The sequence below is a fragment of the Nesoenas mayeri genome (assembly GCF_963082525.1).
Source record: "Nesoenas mayeri genome assembly, chromosome: 8".
In the NCBI taxonomy this organism is placed as follows: domain Eukaryota; kingdom Metazoa; phylum Chordata; class Aves; order Columbiformes; family Columbidae; genus Nesoenas; species Nesoenas mayeri.
The window spans coordinates 1,640,036-1,662,593 of record NC_137554.1 but is presented as its reverse complement, the minus strand read 5'-3'; positions in this window follow the sequence as shown (position 1 = coordinate 1,662,593).

Here is a 22,558-nt window from a genome sequence, read left to right as displayed (position 1 = left end):
TTTTCGCAATTTTTGTGGCTCCCATAACTGTTACAGAATCGCTACTTAATATTCCCTGCATAGTGTTTAACACAGAATAATGAGCTCCCAGTCAACTAAGAATTCTCATTCTCTGTTCTCCAAGTCAGGATCTATATTAATATATTACTGAACTGTCGGTTTAAGAGGGTGTAAAAACTCCGTGGGAGACTCCTCACGATCCTGTTTAATCTCAGAAGGTTTTGGCGTATTTACAGCTTTAGGCGCAGCATGTCTAATCCCGTATAAAATGCACTGGCGATACCAATGCAGCCTGTGCCCCGATATAAGGATATCAGGATCCCACCCTGGACTGACCGAGGGACAATTTTGATCTCATATTCTCTGTGTATTCTACACCAATAGTTGTTCTTCAACAAACCTTTTACTGGTTTGCATTTCTTTCCCTGATTATCCTTTTTCAAAACAAATGGATCTGAAGGGGATAAAGACAATACATATGTAACATTATGTATTGTGTAATATGCCTTATGTAATAGGCAATATATGATTTAAAATAGATATCTTACTACATATTACATGTCGCACATTACTATACTACAGATCTCAAAGTATACCCACCTAGACCTGTGAAGCATATTAATATTATTTACAGTGGCCACCATTAATTGCAATATTCAATCAGATTCTCCCTGGTTGACGCCCTGTTGAACAGCAAACGATCCATTTCCAATGTCAGAAAACACAGCCTGGGGGGGATTTCTCACGAATCCTCCTGCCGATTGTCCACTACCTACTTCACAATCACAATAACAGACAATTGGTGAACCCTAAGTACTGGACTATAAAATCCCCCAAGACACAAGTAACAACAACAACAAACCACTAAAGCCAGAAACAATTATACAATTGCTAAGGCACAAACAGCAAAATCATTAAAGGTACCTTTATCAAATTGCTGTTCCCTCGTTTTTCTCTTTAATTTATTGTTTTCTCATTTTCCTCTTTAATTTTTTATTTATTTCTTTTTTTAAGTTACCCAGTTTACCAAAATGCGCAGACGCGAATGCGCAGACCCAACGCGCTGGTGTCGCCCACGTCTCGCGCAGGCAGCGTGCCAACCCAACCAGACAATGAAAGTGCCTTATCTCATTGATGGGGTTTTACCCGCGTCCCGAGCTGGTCCGAGGAGCTGTGGTCCCTTCCAGGAATTCCCCGGTGCCGGCACAAGGTCCCAGAGATCCTGGGATCCACGGGAGGTCAGGCAGATTATCCCATCCTCGTCGCCAGAAATGATACCGAAAAGTCATCAAACAGACTCTTTAACACTCTTTTGAAAGTGTTAAAAAGCAGGCACTTCTATTACAGCGCGCTGGGGGATCGCTCCTCTAATCGAGTGTGCGTTCCGCTTTCCTCTGGTTTTACAGATCATGGAACTCCTCAAACAGCAAAACATGCCAACCAATGTTACAGACATCTCGTGCTCTTTCACCAGCGCGTGCAGCAGCAACGAGAAATCTGGAATGAGCGTCTACAGAAACACGTACGTATTTACCCAATTCAGAACAATGCGTTACATCCGCTGACCGTACTTCATTGACAGTAACCCCTCCTGGATTAACACCCTCTGTGGATGGCGCGGGTGCCAACTGTTGGCAATCAGGGCAGGACATAAGAACGCTCCTGGCCTGATCCACTGTAATTTGAAGTTGTCGTTTTAACGCCTTTGCACTCTGGTGAAAGAATTTATGTGATCATTTAGCTTGCTCCAAGGCTTTAGGCACAGTGAGCGGCACAGCTCGTGCATCGGCCCTCCTACTGCCTTCCGCAAGTGGTCCTGGAAGGGCCACTGCGAGAGCGGGTGTGCATTGCATAATACCTATGATGTCTATGATTTATAGCATTCTCAATTCAGCCATCAAAAGAGGATTATCCTCTTCCTTAAGAAAAGAAGCTTCCAGGTGGTTAAGTATGCCAGCCGCATAATATGAGCCAGTTACAACATTCAAAGGCTTGTTACAGAACACCTCAAAGCGATCCTAACAGCTGTCAGCTCAAGAACTTGTTTGACTCTTGGTCTCTTTTTCTACCTTGTGTTTGCAGCACTGGGTATCCGAGTTTAGCCATGTAATTACAACTTTATGTGAGCGACCAGAGGCATCACATCTTGTCGCTTACTGGTCATTGCTGACAGCAGCATGTATTGCGAATTCTCCTTCGTTGTAGGAAGAAATATACCTTCAGGTCTACCCCATACATAGCATATAAACATTCTCTGCCTTTAATTATCGGTTTTGCATACATTTCTTTTATTATCCAAACTGTTTTCATTGGTGTGTGAGCTAGAAAAACCCATATGGCCACAATCACCTTTCTCCCTCCTTGAGCAATCCTGACCTGCGGTTCCACCACTGGTGTCTTCTTTCTTGATCCCTCTTGACTGGCAGGTGCGCTCCAACCCTCTTTATCCATCACTCTTCCTCATGGGTTCACCTCCTTCCTTGCTTTTCCTTTGCATGCTGCTCCCCCTGAAGAGAAACACACAGAGGACTGAGCTACACCAGCCCAAGGGCACTACAGTCAGACAGGGGCTGAGTCCGGGGCTGACACCTCCCCACACCCCGCAGCGCGCCCACCTTGCCTTGGCACCAGCCCCTGGCACAGCCCTTCCCCTCAGCTCTGCCCTCCCTGCAGCACAGCTTCCGCAGGTGCCCTGCTCAGGCTGGACCCCAATGTCACGGGTTAGAGATGTCACAGCTCAGTACAAATGCCCACGGTCCTCACCTGCTCTTTGGTACTTGCGGAGGGTCACGTCGCTGTGCCCCAGGGCACTGGCCTGCACGACCCTGCCCGGCAGCGGGAGCTGCTGGAGCTGCCGGCTGGTTCTCCAGCTTTAGGGTCACCCGCAGCAGCCCGCTCTCCTCAGCTCTGCACACCCAGCCAGTTGCGCCGCCTAGGCAAAGTCAGCTTCACCCTCTGCCCTACACCTCACCTGCAAACAGCCAACTCTTCAGCTGACAATCGTCCAAAACCCACCAACAAACCCTCCAAATCTCAGCCTTTCGCTTTCGACTGCTGCCTCTAGTGCATCTCACAGACAAGCCTCCAAAATCCCCTCATCCTGCAATAATACTCCAGCACTCATCGCCTGCGGGAACAACCGCCACAATACCATGCAAACACCAACCAGTTCTGGCACGGAAATATCGCTTTCTCCTCCAGATCCCACCTACACCAACTGCTGACAAACACATGCTGTCCTCACCAAAGCCAAACGCTGCAACAACCAGCGACAACTCAAATGTGCGTGTGCGGCGCAAAACCGCAGGTGTGAGCTAACGCAGAGCTGGGCTTGACAGCTGCACAGTGTGCACCCTGTGGCTTAACGTGGCCAGTCACTGCCATTCCGCCTTCTCCCTGGGAGAAGTGAATGAGCACAGGCTGCTTCAAGGCACGATGTGAACGGTTTGGATCTCCGGGTCTCTGAGGGCGAGAGCGATAAATGTGATCTGTGTGTGGCGCAGGAACTTCCCGTCCACTTGCTCCTCCATTCAGTCAGGTGCTGCAAGAGAGGGACAGAGAAAGGAACAGTTAGGACTGGATTAACAACCTCGTCATCCCTGTCCCCAAACCCGCAGGTGTCCTAGGAGGCCTGATCTAAGTTTGGCTCTTCTCCCGCTCTTTGCTGGAATACTTCACTGCACAAATTTCTGCCATGAACACTCTCTTAACCAGTCTGATGTGTTCATAGCTCCCAGCCCAGCTTCCATTCCTCAAGGTACCTCAGCATTTCCCTTTGAAACCAGACCTGAGTGCCATCCCGTCCTGAGCTACCTCAGCATTGCCCCCTGCAGCCTCCCCGACGCTATCTCCTCCCTGAGCTCCCTGAGCCTTTCCCACCAAAGCCCCCCCGATGTCACCCCCTCCCTGAGGTCCTTCAGCCTTTCCTGCCAAAGCCTCTCCGATGTCACCCCCTCCCTGAGGTCCCTCAGCCTTTCCCGCCAAAGCCTCCCCGATGTCACCCCCTCCTTGAGGTCCCTCAGCCTTTCCCGCCCAAGCTCCTTCCGCGCCGTCCCGCCCTCAGGCTCCTCTGCCGCTCCCCCTGTTCCCGGCCCCTCCCGGCGGCAGCGCCGCCCCCACCCCTCGCGCCCCCTGGCGCCGCCCCGGTGCCGCCCCCTCCCGCTCGCCTTCCTCCCTCTGCCCTGTGGCACCACGGGCTCCCCCCTCCGCCCAACGGCCCTGCCCGAGCCCCGTACAGCGCTCAGCCCAGGGCTCCCTTCCCTCACAGCCGCCCGCGTGTTTCCCCCTCGCCCCTTGCTCGGCCCGGCCCGGGGCCGCGCTGTTGCGGCTGCCTGCCCCTCGCCTTCCTCCTGCCCAAACCAGCCCGTCCCTCCCCCTCCAGCCTCTCCCCTCAGCCGGGACCGGGGCGGCCCCGTCCGGTGTCCCCGGTGTCTGCCCGCCCCTCGCTCACCTCCGGCCCCGCCGCCGCACCGCCTGCACGCGCTCCTCGGCCCGCGCGCTTCTGCAGCGTGGCCCCGCCCATCCGTCGCAGGAGCCAATCCCGTCCGCACCCGCCACCGGACCCAGCCCCCCCTCCTGCCCCAGAGCCGCCGGCGGCCGCAGAGCAGCGCTGTCCGCCCGCAGCGCGGCCCCGGCCCCGGCGGGTCAGCGGCAGCGGGGCCAGGAGCACTCGGGCTGCGCCTGCCCGGGACGGCCCGGGACCGAGGGCTCCGCCGCTGCAGCCCGTTTTGTGCCGTTTGCACCCCCGGCTTACACGGCTGCAGCCTTCCTGCTGCTTTAGCTCACACATCTTTCTTCCTTCTACCTGCACAGCAGTTCACACTCACAAACGTTCCGTGCTCGTTGGCATAAGAATATCTGCAGAAGAATCTACAAACATTACAAAGATAGACCACGGACCACAGCTTCCTGAGCTTTCAGGTTAAATTTCCTGTAGATACCCATGTTTCAATAAACAGACACCACCAGTAGAGCTGCTGCCTCTGCCGTCTTTGGTCAGAAAGAAGTGACAACACCAGAAAACACATTGGCAGCCAGTGCCTTGACCAGTGAAGGTGGGGTCTACAAATGTCTGATTAAACCAAACAGCCTGAGGTCTTTATCAAGCTGCAGATCTGCCAGGCATGCTGAAATGCAAGAGTTTACTCCAGCAATATTCCACAATGGAACAGCCCTTCATATCAAATCTCATCTCAAAGTTCCAAACCAGTACATTAAAAAGCTGTCACTAGGTATTAGAAGACCACTGCAAGATCGTATTGCTTTTTGAGTTCAATAAGAATTTTTCAATAAACCAAAACCCAAGCAGTTTCTGCAGTCTGTTGCTCATCCTCCTGTTCATTCCTTAGCTCTGCAGCAACCAGTTTTTATACGACGTGTCAGCAGAGGCGTTTGAAAAACCCCAAATAAAACTTATTCCAGTCCACGGACTCCCCCCGCCCTCCCTGCCCCCCCTCACCCTGAGCCCCATGATCAGCCCTTGGTGCGGGAGAGGAGCACAGCTCGACATGTTGGATCTGGCATGCTGTATCTATTATGCTGTACCTAGGATGCTGTATCTGGGATGCTATATCTGGGATGCTGTATCTAGGATGCTGTATCTGGGATGATGTATCAAAGTATCACAGTATGTTTGGGATTGGAATGGATCTGGAAAGCTCATCCAGTGCAATCCCCCCATGGAGCAGGAACACCCAGATGAGGTTACACAGGAAGGTGTCCAGGCGGGTTGGAATGTCTGCAGAGAAGGAGGCTCCACAACTCCCCTGGGCAGCCTGTTCCAGTGTCCATCACCCTCACTGAGAAAAAGTTTCTTCTCAAATTTAAGTGGAACCTCTTGTGTTCCAGCTTGATCCCATTAACCCTTGTCCTATCATTGTTTGCCACTGAGGAGAGCCTGACTCCATCCTCATGGCACTCACCCTTTATATATTTATAAGCATTAATAAGGTCACCTCTCAGGCTCCTCTTCTCCAAACTAAAGAGACCCATCTCCCTCAGCCTTTCTTCATAAGGGAGGTGCTCCACTCCCTTAATCATCTTTGTTGCCCTACGCTGGACCCTCTCCAGCAGTTCCCTGTCCTGCTGGAACTGAGGGGTCACAGCTGGACACAATATTCCAGGTGTGGTCTCCCCAGGGCAGAGTAGAGGGGCAGGAGAACCTCTCTGACCCACTGACCACCCCCTTCTAATACACCCCAGGATGCCATTGGCCTTCCTGGCCACAAGGGCCCAGTGCTGGCTCATGTTCATCCTGTTGTCCACCAGGACCCCCAGGTCCCTTTCCACCACACAGCTCTCTAATATGTAATTTCCCAACCTATACTGGAACCTGGGGCTGTTCCTGCCCAGATGCAGGACTCTACACTTGCCCTTGTTAAATTTCATCAGGTTATTCCCACCCAACTCTCCAGCCTGTCCAGGTCTCTGATGGCAGCAAAGCCTCTGGCGTGTCAGCCGCTCCTCCCAGCTTAGTGTCATCAGCAAACTTGCTGACAGTCACTCTATTCCCTCGTCTAAATTGTTAATTAATATATTGCATAATACTGGCCCCAGTACTGCCCCCTGAGGCACTGCACTAGATACTGGCCTCCAACTGGACTCCGCACCATTGACTACCACTCTCCGGCTTCTCTCCTTAAGCCAGTTTGCAACCCACCTCACTGCTCTATTGTCCAGACCACCCCTCCTCAACTTAGCTGTGAGGATGCTGTGGAGACTGTGTCAAAGGATTTTACTGAAGTCAAGGTGATCACACCCACCGCTCTACCATCATACATCCACCTTGTTACATTCTCATAATAGGCTATGAGGTTGGTCAAGCATGACTTACCCTTGGTGAAGCCATGCTGACTGCCCCTAATAACCCTCCTATCCTTGATGTGTCTTGAGATGGCACCAAGGATAAGCTGTTCCATTGCTTTCCCAGGGACATCAGTCATCAGATGTCATCAGAAAAGCAAGGTTGTTCTCTTCTCTACCCAATAGCTGCAGGCATTGCATGGACAAGCAGCACATCACACAGGGATCTTCACCCAGTCTCTTGATGATACAATCAACAAAAAGACCAAATACTTTCACAATATGCCTTTATACATATAGTTTTCAAGGACAGCGTCCTCCAGGCACAACAATGGTTCAGATCAGAACACAATTAAAACTCCAAAAGGAATTGAAGGTCATCAAGATAAGCTGTTGCTAATTCAGAAACAGCTAAAGGAGAATCCTAAATACTGGGAGACTACTACTGAATTTAGTAAGACGAGGTGTAGGTAGACCTGAGATGTCTCCGTGTCTCTGCATCAGTTGTCACCAGCAAAGTCTTCCAGGCCTTTGTGCTTCCAGGCAGAACTCTGGAGGGCAACAACTGTGGTGGATGGGGATCAAGCCAGGGGTTTCATGAGCAAACTGCAGCCTTACCAGCCCTTGGGACCAGAGGGTTTGCGTCCAAGAGTGCTGGGAGAGTGTTTTTGCCCAGTTGATGCTGGTCTGGTATGATCCCAGAAGGAAATGCACTCAGAGTCTGAGGTGTTGTTTAAAATGCTGTTCATTAGGTCTGGCTCTACAAGAGGGGTATCACAGAGGCAATCTGTGTCCCTCTGGATGGTGGAAACCCAGGTGGTGTAGCACTGAACAAGCTTCCGAACATCCACTGCCAGGAGGTGCCCCATGTCTTGTCAAAGCACTGTGACAGTTTTGGATTGTATGAGGTGAGGTGGGGCAGCTTGCTGAGCTGTGGTGTTTCAGTTGAAGGATACAGGGTCTGCTGGAGAGAGTCCCAGGGAGAGTGAGGACAGAGGGATCCCCCTGTGTGAAGGATCAGCTCAGATCTATGGAGCTGCTCAATGACATGGGCAACAGGTTGATTTATCTTGTGTGAGTGAGGATGACAGAGAAGTTGGTCAGGATGACACTGTTTGGCAGTGAGCACTTTGAACATGTGATAGAAGAATTCCCCCATGGATACCGACGCAGAGTGTCTCCTGAGGAGGTGTGGACAGACAGGAAAAGCAGATTCAACTCCAGCAGACCCCCACCACAGATGACCTGTGTCCATCAGTGCCAGCCCCTCTCCTCAGACCAGAACAAGAGTCCTGCTCCAGCAACAGAGCAGCCTGACCCCAATGAGTGTCTGCAGAAAGAGGTTTCTCTTGCTCCTGGATTCCTCCCTGTAGGCACAGAAATGCTGCCTTGCTCTTCTCCAGGGACATCCCTTTCCCCAGGTGAGGGTGTCCAGCCTGGCCTGGCCGGCTGGTCCTGGTTCCCTCCCTGTGCTCCCCACAGGGCCCTGAGCTGGCCATGCTGCTCTGCAGAGCGAGGGGCTGTGGTGCCCTGGGGCCATGGGTGACTCTGCTCTGGCCACGCTGGTTGGGCTGGGAAACAGACCCAGCTGGATGAAGATCACTGCTGCTGAGCCCTTTCCATCTTCCCAGCTGGCTCAGGAGCCCAGGACAAGGCTGGGCAGAACCATGGGGTGTCTCTCATGGCACAAAGGGCAGGCGAGGGCTGAACCAAGATGGTGTCCTGAAACATTCTCCAGTCTGACATCTTTTGGCATCCTGGCTCCTCACAGCCTGTCCTGGCATTGAAGGGCCCTTGTTAACCTGTGCCCTCCTCAGGTTCACCTCTTCCTCTGGGACACCTGCATGATCGCTCCTTTGACCAGGACTGTTTTGTTTAACCCAGCAGGCAGCTGAACATCACATACAGCCCTTCTCTTACTCCCTCCAGCCCAGTGGGATGGGAGAGGGGATCAGGAAAGAAAGAAACATCTTGGGTTAAAATGAAGACAGTTTAATGAGACAGAAAGGGAAAGCAATAACAACAGCAATAATAGCTACAAGAGCTACAATAGCTACAATAGCAACAACAGCAACAACAGCAACAATAGCAACAATAGCAACAACAGCAACAACAGCAACAACAGCAAAAACAGCAACAACAGCAACAACAGCTACAATAGCTATAACAGCTACAATAGCTACAACAGCTACAACAGCTACAATAGCTACAACAGCTACAACAGCTACAATAGGAACAAGAGTAACAATAGCTACAATAGCTACAATAGCAACAATAGCTACACTAGGAACAATAGCTACAATGGGAACCATAGCTACAATAGCTACAACAGCTACAATAACTATAAAATAATAATAATAAATAAAATAATTAGTAATAGTAATAGTAATAGTAATAGTAATAGTAATAGTAATAGTAATAGTAATAGTAATAATAATGATGGCAGTAGTAAAGTAGTAATTGCAAAAATGGTAATAACAATAACAGGAGGTATAAAGCAAGTCACGCACAATGCAATTGCTCACAGTCCACTGAGTGACACCCAGCCAGATCCCAAACAGCGGTCCCCCAGATAACTTTTCTCTGGTTTACATACCAAGCATGACATCATATGGTGTGGAATATCCCTTTGGCCACTTGGGCCAGCTGTCCTGCCTGTGCCCCTCCCAGCTTCTTGTGCATCTCCAGCCTCCTTGCTGAAAAGTCCTTGGTTTGGGATAAACATGGCTTAGCAACAAACAAAATATCCCTGTGCTATCAACATTCTTCTCAGATTAAATCCAACACGCTGCACTCTACCAGCTACTAGGAAGAAAATTAACTCTCTCCCAGCTGAAACCAGGACAGTGCCCCCCCCTTATTCTGTACCATCTGTGTTGTGCCCGGGTCCCACACTCTCCAATACATTCCAGTTAATCAACAGCACTTTCCTATCTCTGGATATACACACAGATCTCATTCCTCAGTCTATAGGCCACGCCTCTAAAATGTCCAATGAGTCCATGTGGTCCATGGCTTTGGGCTCCAGGGGTCATAAGAGTCTGTCAGGACAGGAGAGATGGTCTTTGCGGTTGGACTGTTGTGTCCTGTGTCCAGAGCTCGTAGCTGGTGTATCTGTCCCAGCCAGGGACAGTGTGTGAGTCTGGGTGGGCAGCGAGTGGCACCTCATGGAGATCCTCTGACAGCGCCTGGCAGCTCCACTCCTCTCCAGGATGCATCTGCCACTGCTGGTGGGACAGCGCCAGGCAGATCAGTCACAGACGTGTCCCTGTCTTTTGGGATGTGTGCGACCCAGAAGGGAGCTCTTCATCCAGGCCTTGGTACCTCACAAATCCCCCTGGGACCCTGAGCAAAACCCCAACCACAACCACTTCCACTGACACCATCCCTAAGCCCTAACCTAACACTTATCCATCCCTTACCCTAACCCTAATCCTAACCCCTGCGCTTCAAACTTACCCTACACCTATCATTCACCTAAAACTAACCTTAACATTAACCCAACCACCACCCTAAGCATACCTCTTGCCCAAAATCTAACCTAAACCAAACCCCCCATAATCATAAAACCAACCCTAACCCTAGCCTTACCCAAACTCTTACCTGAAATATCACCCTAATGTGACCTCTAAACCTAAACCATAACCCTAGCCTAACCCTAAAACTAACCCTAACCCATCATACTAACACCAGCCTTAAACCAAACACTAAACTAAACCAAGCCCTAACCCTAAATCCTAACCTGTAACTCTTATGACTGACTCTAACCCTGAAATATCCCTAATTCAAACCTTAAGCCATTAACGTAGCGCTAATGCTATCCCTACCCCTAACTCATAAAACTAACCCCTTACACTAATCCTAACGACTTACACTAACACTATCCCCTAACCACTAACCAGAATTGCAACCCTTAATGCCAACCCCAACCTCCATCTCTAATATAAATCTAAAACCTAACTCTGACCATTCCACTATCACTACTGCCTAACACTAACACTAACCCTAATGCTAACCCCATCCCTAACTCTAACCTAAATCTAAAGCTAAAACGTAATCCTAACTCTAACCCAAAACATAAAACTAACCCCTAACGCTAACTCTAACCCTACATTCTAACCCTCTTCTAAACCTAATCTAACTCTAATACTTACCCATAATCCTAACCATAATCCTACCCTTTACACCTAGTATTAAAACCTAACCCTGACTGCTTACACTAACACTATTCACTAACTCTAAAGCCTAATCCTAACAGTATGCCTAACCCTAACCTGAAAATTAACCCCTAACCCTATCTCAAATGCCTAACCCCAAGCATTAACCATAGGCCTTTACCCCTAAACCTAACCTGTACTCTACTCCTGACCGACTCGAACTCTATTCCCTAACCCTCATCTAAACCTAACCCTAAACCTTATCCAACACTAACCCTAAATGATAACCCTAGTGCTAACCCTAACTCTAAATGCAATCCTAACTCTTAAACCTAACTTAACCCTTAAACTAAGCCCTAACTTGTACCCTAACACTGACCTTAACTCTAATTCCTAAACCTAACTCCAAGTCTAACCCTAAACATCTAACGCTAACTCTACCCCTAACCAAAACCGTAACACCAGACCCTAACCCTTCCGCCAACTAGTAATGCCAACTCTAACCCTAACCATCATCCAACCCTAGCTGAAACCCTAACCCTAAGTCATAACTGCTAACCCTAACCCTATCCTTAACTATAATACTAACTCATTCCCTAATCACTAACCCTTCCCCTAACCCATAAAACTGACCCCTAACCATAACCACATATATGAAAATTCATTGCTCAACCTCAACCCTGATCCTAACCTCTAAACCATAACTCTAACCCTAACCTACTCTCTACCCCATCCCCAAACTCTATCCTATTCACAACCTAATCCTAACTGTAAGCCTACCCCCTAACACCTAGCCCTAAAAAAAAATATCTAACCATAATGCTTAACCCATACCCTCACTCTAATCCTAAATCAAAGCCTGAGTCTAAGCCTAAACTCAAACCCTAACCCTACCTCTAACTTTAATCAAAAACCTAAATCTAAATCTAAACTTAACCCTAACCCTATCCCTGTCCCTAACCCATACACCTAACCTCTAAACCTAACCACTTCAACTGACCCTAACACTACACCCTAATCCCCAAACCTAACACTATTCCAACCCTTACCCTAACCTTAATCCTAACCACTACCACTAATTCTAACAATAAATCTAAAACTGAGCCCTAACGCTGACTCTAACAGTAACCCTAAACTCTAACCCCAATACTAAACTCTAACCCTAACCTAACACTAACTCTATCACTAACCTAAACTTAATGGTAAGCCGTAACTAACCTAACCTAACCTAACCTAACACTAACACAGACCCAACACTAGCCCTAATTCTAACCTGAAATCTACACCTAACTCCTAAATTCACCTCTAACCCAAACCTTAAACCTAAACATAACCCTGATCTAATCCTAGCCCCATTCATATCCCTAGCCCATGAACCCAGCCACCAACCGTAAGCACTTAGACTAAAATTAACACTAACCCAACCCCAATATCTAACCCTAACCATTAACTCAACCTCTAAGCCTAACCCTAAAGCCTAACCTAAAACTAGCTCTAATCTAATGCCAAAGCCTAACCCATAATTCTAAGACCAACTAGAACCCTAAGCCCCTATCCCAAAAATAACACTAACACTACCTCTAACCCTAACCCGGTGTCCTATTCCTAACCCGTCAATATAAATCTAAAACCTAAAACTGACCATTCAAATAACAAAACTCCCTAAGCCGTAACCGTAACACTTATCCATCCCTTACCCTAACCATAATCCTAACCCCTAAACCTAAAACTTATCCTACACCTATCATTAACCTAACCATAACATTCACCCAAACACCACCCTAACCCTACCTCTTGCACAAAATCTAACCTAAACCAAATCCCCTCAACCCAAAAACTAACCCTAGTATAACCCAAAACCTAAACCTAACCCTAAACCTAAGCCTATCCCTACCCCTAACCTTAACCACTTACACTAAAACTAACCCTAACTCTACCTTACCCTAACTCGAACCACTGAAATCTTACCCTAATGCGATCTCTAACCCTAACTCATAACCCTAGCCTAACCCTAAAACTAACCCTAACCCATCATACTAACACCAGCCTTAAACCAAACACTAAACTAAACCAAGCCCTAACCGTAAATCCTAACCTGCAAATCTTACGACTGACTCGAACCCTAAACTAACCCGAATTCAAACCCTAACCCATTATTCTAACCCTAAAGCTATCCCAACCCCTAATCCCTAAACCTAACCCCTTACACTAATCCTAACGACTTAAACTAACACTACCCCCTAACCACTAACCAGAATTGCAACCCTTAATGCCAACCCCAACCTCCATCTCCAGTACAAATCTAAAACCTAACTCTGACCATTCCACTATCACTACTGCCTAACACCAACGCTAACCCTAATGCTAACCCCATCCCTAACTCTAACCTAAATCTAAAGCTAAAACGTAATCCTAACTCTAACCCAAAACATAAAGCTAACCTCTAATGCTAACTCCAACCCTACATTCTAACCCTCTTCTAAACCTAATCTAACTCTAATACTTACCCATAAGCTTAACTCCAACCCTAAACCTAGTCCTACCCTTCAACCCTAATATTAAAACCTAACCCTAACTGCTTGCACTAACACTATTCCCTAACTCTGAAACCTAATCATTAGCTCTAACACTAACTATATCCTAACACTAATCTAATCCTAACTGTAAACCTCATCCAAACCCCTAACCATAATACTAACTGGAAACACCATCCCCTAACTCAAATCTAACCCTAACCCTAAATCTAATCTGAAACTTAACCCTAATTCAAACCCTAAATCCTAAAACTAACCCTTAACCTAAACCACTTCCACTGACACAACTCCCTGGCCCCTAAACCTAACCCTAACTGTAAATCTAAAACTAACCACTAACCCTAACTCTAACCTGAACACTAACCAAACCCAAAATGTAAATCCAAACCCTAAACATAAATCTAACCCTAGTACCTAAACCTACTCCTAGCCACTTCCACTACTCCGTATCCCCAACCCCTAACACTAACGCAACACTTACCAAAAGCCTAATCCTTATCCTAAACCCTAACCCTGAATCTAATCTGAACCCCAAACCCCTGTCCCGACACCTAACTCTACCCCCAATCCCAAACCCTAACTGCGACCCTAACCCATCATTCTAACCTTAACCCTATCCCCACCCCTAACCCTACCCCCTTACAGTAATCCTAACCACTTATAATAACGCTACTCCCTAACCCCTAACCCTAAATAAGTCCCTACCACCAACCCTAACACTAACCTAAAACTAATCTAACTGTAAACCCAAGCCCTTACCCCAATTCTAACCCTCACCCTAACTCCTAACCCTAAACCTAACCCTAACTCTAAATCTAAAACTAACCACTAACCACCAACCCTAACTCTAACCTGAACACTAACCAAACCCAAAATGTAAATCCAAACCCTAACCCTAAATCTAACCCTAGTACCTAAACCTACTCCCAACCACTTTCACTACTCCGTATCCCCAACCCGTAACACTAACCCAACACTATTCCCTAACCCCTAACCTTAATCCTTACCTCTAACACTAACCCTAATACTAACCTTTACCACTAACCACATCCCTACCATTAAACCCTAAACCTAATCCTAATCAAACCCTAATAATAACCCTAACACTACCTCTAACACCTATCCCTAAATCTAAACCTCTAATGTTAGTCCAATCACTTACCGTAATCCTAAAGCAAAGGCTACATCTAAGACCAACCTCTCACCCTAACTCTAAAACTAATTCAATGCCCTAACCCTGATTCTAAATCTAAACCTTAATCTAACCCTACCCCTAAATCTAACCCAAAAACTTAACTCTACCCCTAAGACAACTCCGGAACCCCTAACGCTAACCCTAATCCAACCATTACCCTAAACCAAATCCTAAAACTAAAGCTTAAATGTAAACCTAAATACTAATCCTAAATCTAATCCTAAAATTTAAGACAAACCCCTAACTCTAACCCTAAGACTAACATCACATAAACAGAAATCCAAACCCTAACCTAATAATATCCCCAACCCAAAATCTAACGCTAACATCAAACCCTAACTCTCGCCTTTCTCCCTGACTGGTACTGCTACCCAATAATTGACTCTAATCTAACCCTAAAAGGAACTATAACCCTAAACCTAAGTCCTAACCACTTATCCTAACCATAATCTTATCCTTCCTTATCCTAACTCTTCTCCCTAATACCTAAGCCTAACACCAACCCCCTAAAGCTGACTCTAAAGCTCAGCCCTAAACCTTAACCCTAACCCTAGCCAGTAACCATCATTCTAAACCTCACCCTTACTCGAGCCATAACCCCATAACCCTGAAACTAACCCTACCTAACCCTAACTAGTTCCACTAACCGTAACACTGCTCCCTAATACAAACCCAACACTTATGATAACTGTAATGCTGACCTCTAACACTAACTATAACCTTAATGGTAAGCCTAAACCCTAATACTAACCCTAACCCTAACTTGAAACCTAGTCCTAACACTAAAACTAAAACCTAACCATAACCTAACCATAACTCTATCACTAACCTAACTTTAACCACAACCCTTAAACCAACCTAACCCAACACTAACCCTAACATGAAATCTAACCCTAACCTGACCTCTAAACAGAATCCTAAGCCTAACTCTAACACTAAATCTAGCCTCACCCCTAAACCCAATCTCCTATGCTAATCTTAACCATTTACAATAACATTACTCCCTAACCGTGAACCCGAACCCATATCTCCAACAGAATTCTAAAACCTAACCCTAACCACCTTTTCTAACACTACTGCCTAACCCCTAAACTTTAATCTAACCCTTATCCTAATCCTAATTATATTTCCTATCCCTACCTCTAACCCCAACCCCTAAATCTTACCCCAAGCCCCAACTCCTACACCTAAGCTACTCCTAACTATGTCACTAATGCTACTCCCTCAACCCTAAGCCTAACCCTAAATTCTACCCAATTCTCTTCACCCTAAGGGAACGCTAATGCAAACCCCTACCTCTAACTCCAACTCTAAATCTAATGCTTAGCCTTCTTACTGTAATCACAAATCCAAGCCTCAACCTAAAACCAAACTCCACCCCTAACCCAAACCCAAAAGCCCTAACCTTAATTCTAACCCTAATCCTAATCAAACCCTGACCCTACCCCTAACTCTTACCCTAAACCTGACTCTAAACATAACCCTAACCCTAGCCCTACCTCCTAAAACTAACCCCTAACCCTTATCACTTCTACTGACACTACTCTCAAACTCCAATACTAATCAAATCCTACCCCTAATACTTGAACAACTAACCCAAACCCCAATGCAAACACATACCCGAACCTCAAACCCTACCTCTCAGACTAATCCCTAGCTCCTAACTCTAGCACCAACCATAACGCTTAACGCTAAAGACTAACTCTAACACATACCCCTAATCCTAAACCTCATCTAACTCAAACACAGTAATTCTAACCCTAACTCTGACCCTTGCCCTACGTTTAACCCTATTTCTAACCCTAAATTTAACCCTTCCCCCTAACCCTGGCTCAAACCCCTAACCCCAAAATCTAACCCCACTCCTTAATTCCTAAGCCTAACCCTAACTGTAACTCCTAACACTTACCTTTACCCTAAATCTAACCCTAGACCTTAACCCTACCATGTAACCCTGACCTAAACCTCATATAACCCAAACACAAACTCCTAACCCTTAACGCTATACTCTAACCTCTTGCCCAAAGTTTAATCCCAACTCTAAGACTAACTCTAACCCAAAACCTGACCCATAACCTTCACTCAAAACCTTAACCCCAAACACTAACCCTAACCATGCTCCCTCAGCCTATCCCAAACTCTAACCCTAACTCTGTCCTCTAACCCAAAACCTTATCTAAAACTAACCCTCAACCTTATCTAACACCTAACCCTTATCTAAATGCTAAACCTAAACCTAATCCTAACCCTAACTCTCAATCTAACCCTAACTTAACCCTTAAATTAAGCCCTAATTTTTACCCTAACTCTAACCTTTACTGTAAATCCTAACCCTAAGTCTAAACCTGAAACCTAATGCTAACTCTAGCCCTGACCAAAGCCCTAACACCAAACCCTAACAATAACCCTAATCTAACCCTAAGCCTAACTATAACCATAACCCTAAGTCCTAACTGCTTACTATAACCCTGTCCTTAACTCTACTTCTAACTCTAACCACAAAAACAAACCCCTAACACTTATTCTAAACCTAACTCCTAAACCTTAACCCCAATCCTAGCTTGCAAGCCTCATTCTAAACCTCATACCTACTTTAACAATAACCCCTACACCTTAACACTAAACCAAATCCTATCCCTACAACTAAAATTAATTCTTTTCCCTAAGGCTAAGTCTAACCCTACCTCTAATTATAACTCAAAAACTAACCACTAACGCTAATCGCAAACCCTAATCCTAACCATAACCCTAACCCCTAAATCTACCTGTAATCTAAACCTAACCTGAAACCTTACCTAATGCTAACTCTAACTCTATACCCAAACCCCTAACCCGTATCTAAGCCTCACCATACACTTTATCTCAACCTAACACTAATCCTAATCCCTAACTGGTAACTCTAATCCTGACCCTGTATTTTACCCAAAGCCCTATCCCTAAATCTGACGAAACACTAGCCCCCTCTGACGCTAATACAAACCTACTCCTAACCTGTAGCACTAATTCTCAACCTAACATATTCTCTAACCCTAGCCCCTAACCCTAACACTGAAACCTAACTCTAAACACTAATCCTAACTCTAAACCTAACTAATACACGCTAGCCAAGAAACAATCACCAACAAATGATAACCCTCAGCAAAACTCTGACCCTGGTCCTAACCCCAGCTCTGCCCCAAATTCCAACCCTTACTCTAACACTCTTAACCCTAACCACTATTCCAAGCACTACCAGACCGCTGTTCCTAACCTCCAACCCAAAATCTAACCATTTCCTTTATCCCCAAACCCTATCACTAACTACAATGCCAATTCCTCATCCCTAACCCTACCCTAATCCTAACCACTAACTCTAAACCTAAACCATAAACCTACCTCTAACCAAAACCCAACCTTAACTCTGTCCCTACCCCTAACCCTAACTACTTACCATAATACTCTTCACTAACCCCTAACACTCATCTAACCCTAACCCTAGCACCTAACAGCAAACTGTAACTCTAATCCTAATCCTAACCCCTAAACCTAACTTTAACCCTATCACTACCTCAAACCCTAAACACTAAAGCTAAACCCAAGCCCTCATTCTAACCCTTACCACAGTCTGTAACCCTAATGCTAAACCTCATTCTAACCCTGAGCAGCCCTCTTCTGTCTCCTCCATCTCCTCCTTTTCTTCCTCTTGAGGGGGCAGATGGGCTCTGTGTCCAGACAGGTCCTGGGGCCTGACACTTGCACCACGGGCCTGATCTTTTGGTGCTGACAGCTGGGTGCCTCCCTGCCACCGCTGGGACCCTTGCCTGCCACCTCCTTCACCCCAGGGGACACTGAGCCCTCCTGCGAGATTCTTCTTCTTCTTCTTCCCTGGGGGCTGGAGACTTGATCCTTGTCCTTCACAGCCAGAGCACAGGGGCTGCTGTCTGCTCCACGGGGCTGCTTACACTGCCTCTTTTTGGAGGAACCAGCGGTGACCTGGCTGGGCTCCTTCTCGCTGCTGCAGGGAGGAAGGTGGTGCGAAGGGTGGGCAGTGGAACAGGTGGTCACGGGGAGGCTGGGAGCCAAAGGGCTGAGCTGAGGGTGAAGCTGAAGGTCGGCTTTTCAGGATTTGGCCAGTGGAGAGCAGACGAGGACAGCCTGCAGGACAGGAAAAGAGGCTGACACGATCTGAAGGCCAGGTCAGGAGCAGGAGCGCCCCTCTTCTTCCACACTCCACAGTGCACAAGCACAGCACCCAACTGCTCCCATCTTAGCCAATCCAAGAGAACAGGACAGGTGGCTGCGGAAATCACTCCTGCGGGCCACCTGCCATGTCAGACAGTTGCCTCCTGGACTACTGGCCTTGCTGCCGTGCAGGAGCCTGGGAGCGACTGGCACCACTTACCTCGACTTGCCAAAAGGCCAAGGAGTTGGGGTGGGTGGTGTCCATGGGGTAGGTGTGGTTGGCAAATTGTGAATGAGGTGGTGTGCAATGGTCACTTCTGCTTGCCTTCCACAGGATGATGCGCTGCAGTTATTGACATGAAAAAAAAAAAACAACAAACTTGGTGATCTAAAGAAAAGAGGTTTCCATGAGCCAAGAGAAGAAAATAAGAAGGTGAGCCCAGGGAAAAAGGCAGGGTAAAGACACAGGAGGGGAGAGGAAAGTGGGGGTGGCCAACAAATCAGAAGTGTTTTCTGTTAGGAGGAGAAATGAAAAAAGGAAGGAAGGGAATTTAAACAACAGAAACGCCAGCGCACTGTCCTGAGCCCTGGTTGCACAGCGGCGCCCAGAGGGCCGGTCTCAGCCCCTGTGTGGGGAGGAGGAGGCTCTGCAGCCTCCAGCTGGGGAGTCACCTGCTCCCATCGCCCCAGGGGACAAGACACTCAGAGAAGATTGGTGAGGCCACCCCGCTCCAGGGACTGGCACAGCCGCCCCTCTGTCCTGAGCAAGAAGACAGGAGGCGTTTCTCCAGCCTTAATCAGGGATGGGAACAACAGCGGGGACCTGGCCCTCTACCCCAAACCAGAGCAACTGCTGCAGCCCTGGGGCTGAGGGGCTCTCCCTGTCTGCCTCCAGCTTAGCAAGACATCCAGCATCCGATCTACACTCTCCCCAACACAATCTCCAGCTCAGAAGATACAAGGCACCTATTGAAGACTCCAGGCAGAAGCTCAGACTCACTTTTTGGCAGAAAGTACCAGCTTCATGGCTGGTGGTGGAGACATGGTGATGTTCAGCCCCAGAGCAGCACTGGCCAACAGGGAGGATTTCAATGTTGCCGGTTTGGAGTCTCTGGGGGCAGGTAGCTTGGTGCTGGAGCCAGTAGGGCGGTCTACGCTACAGTCCATTTCCTGAGAGGTGCAGAAGCTGCTGGTTCCAGCCTGGGCCTTCTGGGACGCTTTGGGCAGATCCCCGCTGTGCCGTGCACTGGGCTGGCAGCACCGCTGCTGCAGGAGTCCCTCTCCAGGGTCTCAGCATTCTCCCCACTGCCCCTGGGCTCCTGACTGGGGATGGGCTCCAGCAGCAGCTTGGCTGAGGTAGGTGGCTGCTTGCTCTCCCAGGAGCTCTGCCAGGACAGCTCTGCTTTGGCCCCACTTGTGCTGCTGCTGTTGCAGGAGCTCTGAACTGGTCTGGGCACAGGAGGCAGCTGCAGGAGGGCGAGCAGCTTTTTGGGCCTCCAGGCTGAATCACTGTGCCAAGGACACAGGGTGATACCGCAATCCCATCCCCTCCAAGCTCACACAGCAACCCTTAACTGAGCAGGATCCTTCCTGCAAGTCATCCTCCCTCACCCCTGTCCATTGGGTGCAGTGCCTGCCTCCCTGCCAAGCTGCAGCCCACCTGCCCTCGCAGAGCAGGCAGAGGGGCAGCAGCTCCTGCAGCTCTGGCCCAGAACAGCCTTCAGGACTCACCTGGGCTGTCGCTGGTGAAGACCTGGGGCTGTTGGTCACAGCTTTTTTCACCTGATCAGAGACACTGACCCCAAGAGATAAAACAGAGCATGAGCACAGGGTCACAGGCTGCACCAAACCCCTGAGCCTGCCCCCAGCCAGGCACTGGCCAGCATGCCATGAGGGACGGCTGTACTGTCCCCAGTCCCATGGAGCCTCAATGGAGGAGTCGTGGCTCATGCTCAGGCAACAGGCTCTGCTCTGCCAGATAGAGGCAGCACAACAACAGAAGCTGCTTCCCTCTTGCCTGCACCCTGCCTGACACTGGCAGTTAAGCAGCCTCGAGAGCAGTAACGGTGCAGCTGCAGGAACATCCCCTGTGAGAGCAGAGCTCCCCCCACCCACACCCTGCTCCACTACCTGATCTCCAGCACCAGGTCCAGGAAAGGGTCAGAGCTCTCCCAGATGCTCTTGCACGCTGAGAACTTCACTGCAAAAGCAAGAGCAGGAAGCACACCCTGGCACAACACCTGCACCCAACACCACCCCAGCATAGCACAGGCAGCTGCTGTGTTCCCCCTCTCCAGCTTTGGGCTCTAGGATGTCGGCACCAGGATTCACAGCGTGCAATTCCACTGTGCGCTGGGACAGCAAATGCTGCTACATAACTGCCAACATGGGTTCCTCGGCTGGCGGCAAAGAGCTGGGGGCTCCCAGCCAACAGCTTTTTTCATCACTACAACACATGCCACAACCCACAGGAACCACAAGACTGACCAGCTGCACCTCTGGATAAGTTACACACACTCAGCAGTTTTCCCAAAAGATTTGTACTGCAAGGCTCTCAGGGAAACCGCTGCCCTGAGAGTCACAGGCCCAGGACCTGGCAGCCAGCGCTCACCACGGAACCACAGGGATCTGCCAAAGATCTGGTGAACCAGCATGGTGGCCTGGGTCTGGTGATCCAGCCTGGAGACAGCAGCACCAGAGCTCACACTGCCCCTCCGCAACAGCCACCCCTGTCACCCACCGCTGCGTCCTCAGGATCCAAACCCATCCCAGTGGCAGCTCCTCTCTCCCTTCCCGGCAGGAGCATCTTGCCAACATTTATCCAGCACTTGCAGTGGCCACTGACCAGGCCTGGAGCTGTCAGGAGAAAGGACTCCCTGGAGCTCACCCAGCTCTAAACTCAGCCCAACCTGCCGCTGGCTCGGCAGCCGGCACTGCGAGCAGTGCAGAGATGGAGCGGTTGGCAAAGAGCTTTGCAAGGCAGAGCCCTCTGGGGCACAGCGCTGAGGCGGACCCACTTCCCCTCTGCGTGACCGAGCGTCAGCCAAGAAAGTAGCAAGTTAAATTTCACAGGAACAGAAAATTAACATGGAAATGCTCATTTGTTCCAAGGTCGTACCTGTGGGATCGCCCCGAGGCTCACGGACAGACTCAAGTCAAGAAGTCAAGTAGCCGCTGCCTACAGGGACGGCTGGAAACAAGCAGAAAGGAAAAGCATTTCCATTTCACGTTCTGATCTACCTTGTCCTCAGCGACCTGCAGTGCCTGGATGGGGGTCAGGCAACAACATTGGACCCAGACGCATGCTGAAAGTTCCAAAGCTGCAGAGGGGCTGCAGACCCCTTGGCTGAGACCTGGCAGCTTCCAAACCACTGTGTCCAGGCCACATGCAACACCCCTCAAGGACCAGATGGACAAACATGGGGCCTCTCAGGGCCTTCTGACCAGGACACCTCTCACACACACAAACGAAAACCCACACTAAGGTGGGAGCATGGAGCACCAGGGCAAAAAATGATCATCCATGTTTCTTCTAGCAAAGAGTCTGCTGGCTACTGCAAGGCGCAACTATTGCAGGAAAATGTTAACAAATAATAAACCAAATATTAACAAATGCAAAAGGCCAGTGACCAACGAAGACTGAACACTTACCCCTGGGATTGCCCCAGGCTCAGGAACAGGATTACACCAAGAGGCTTGATCACCATGGA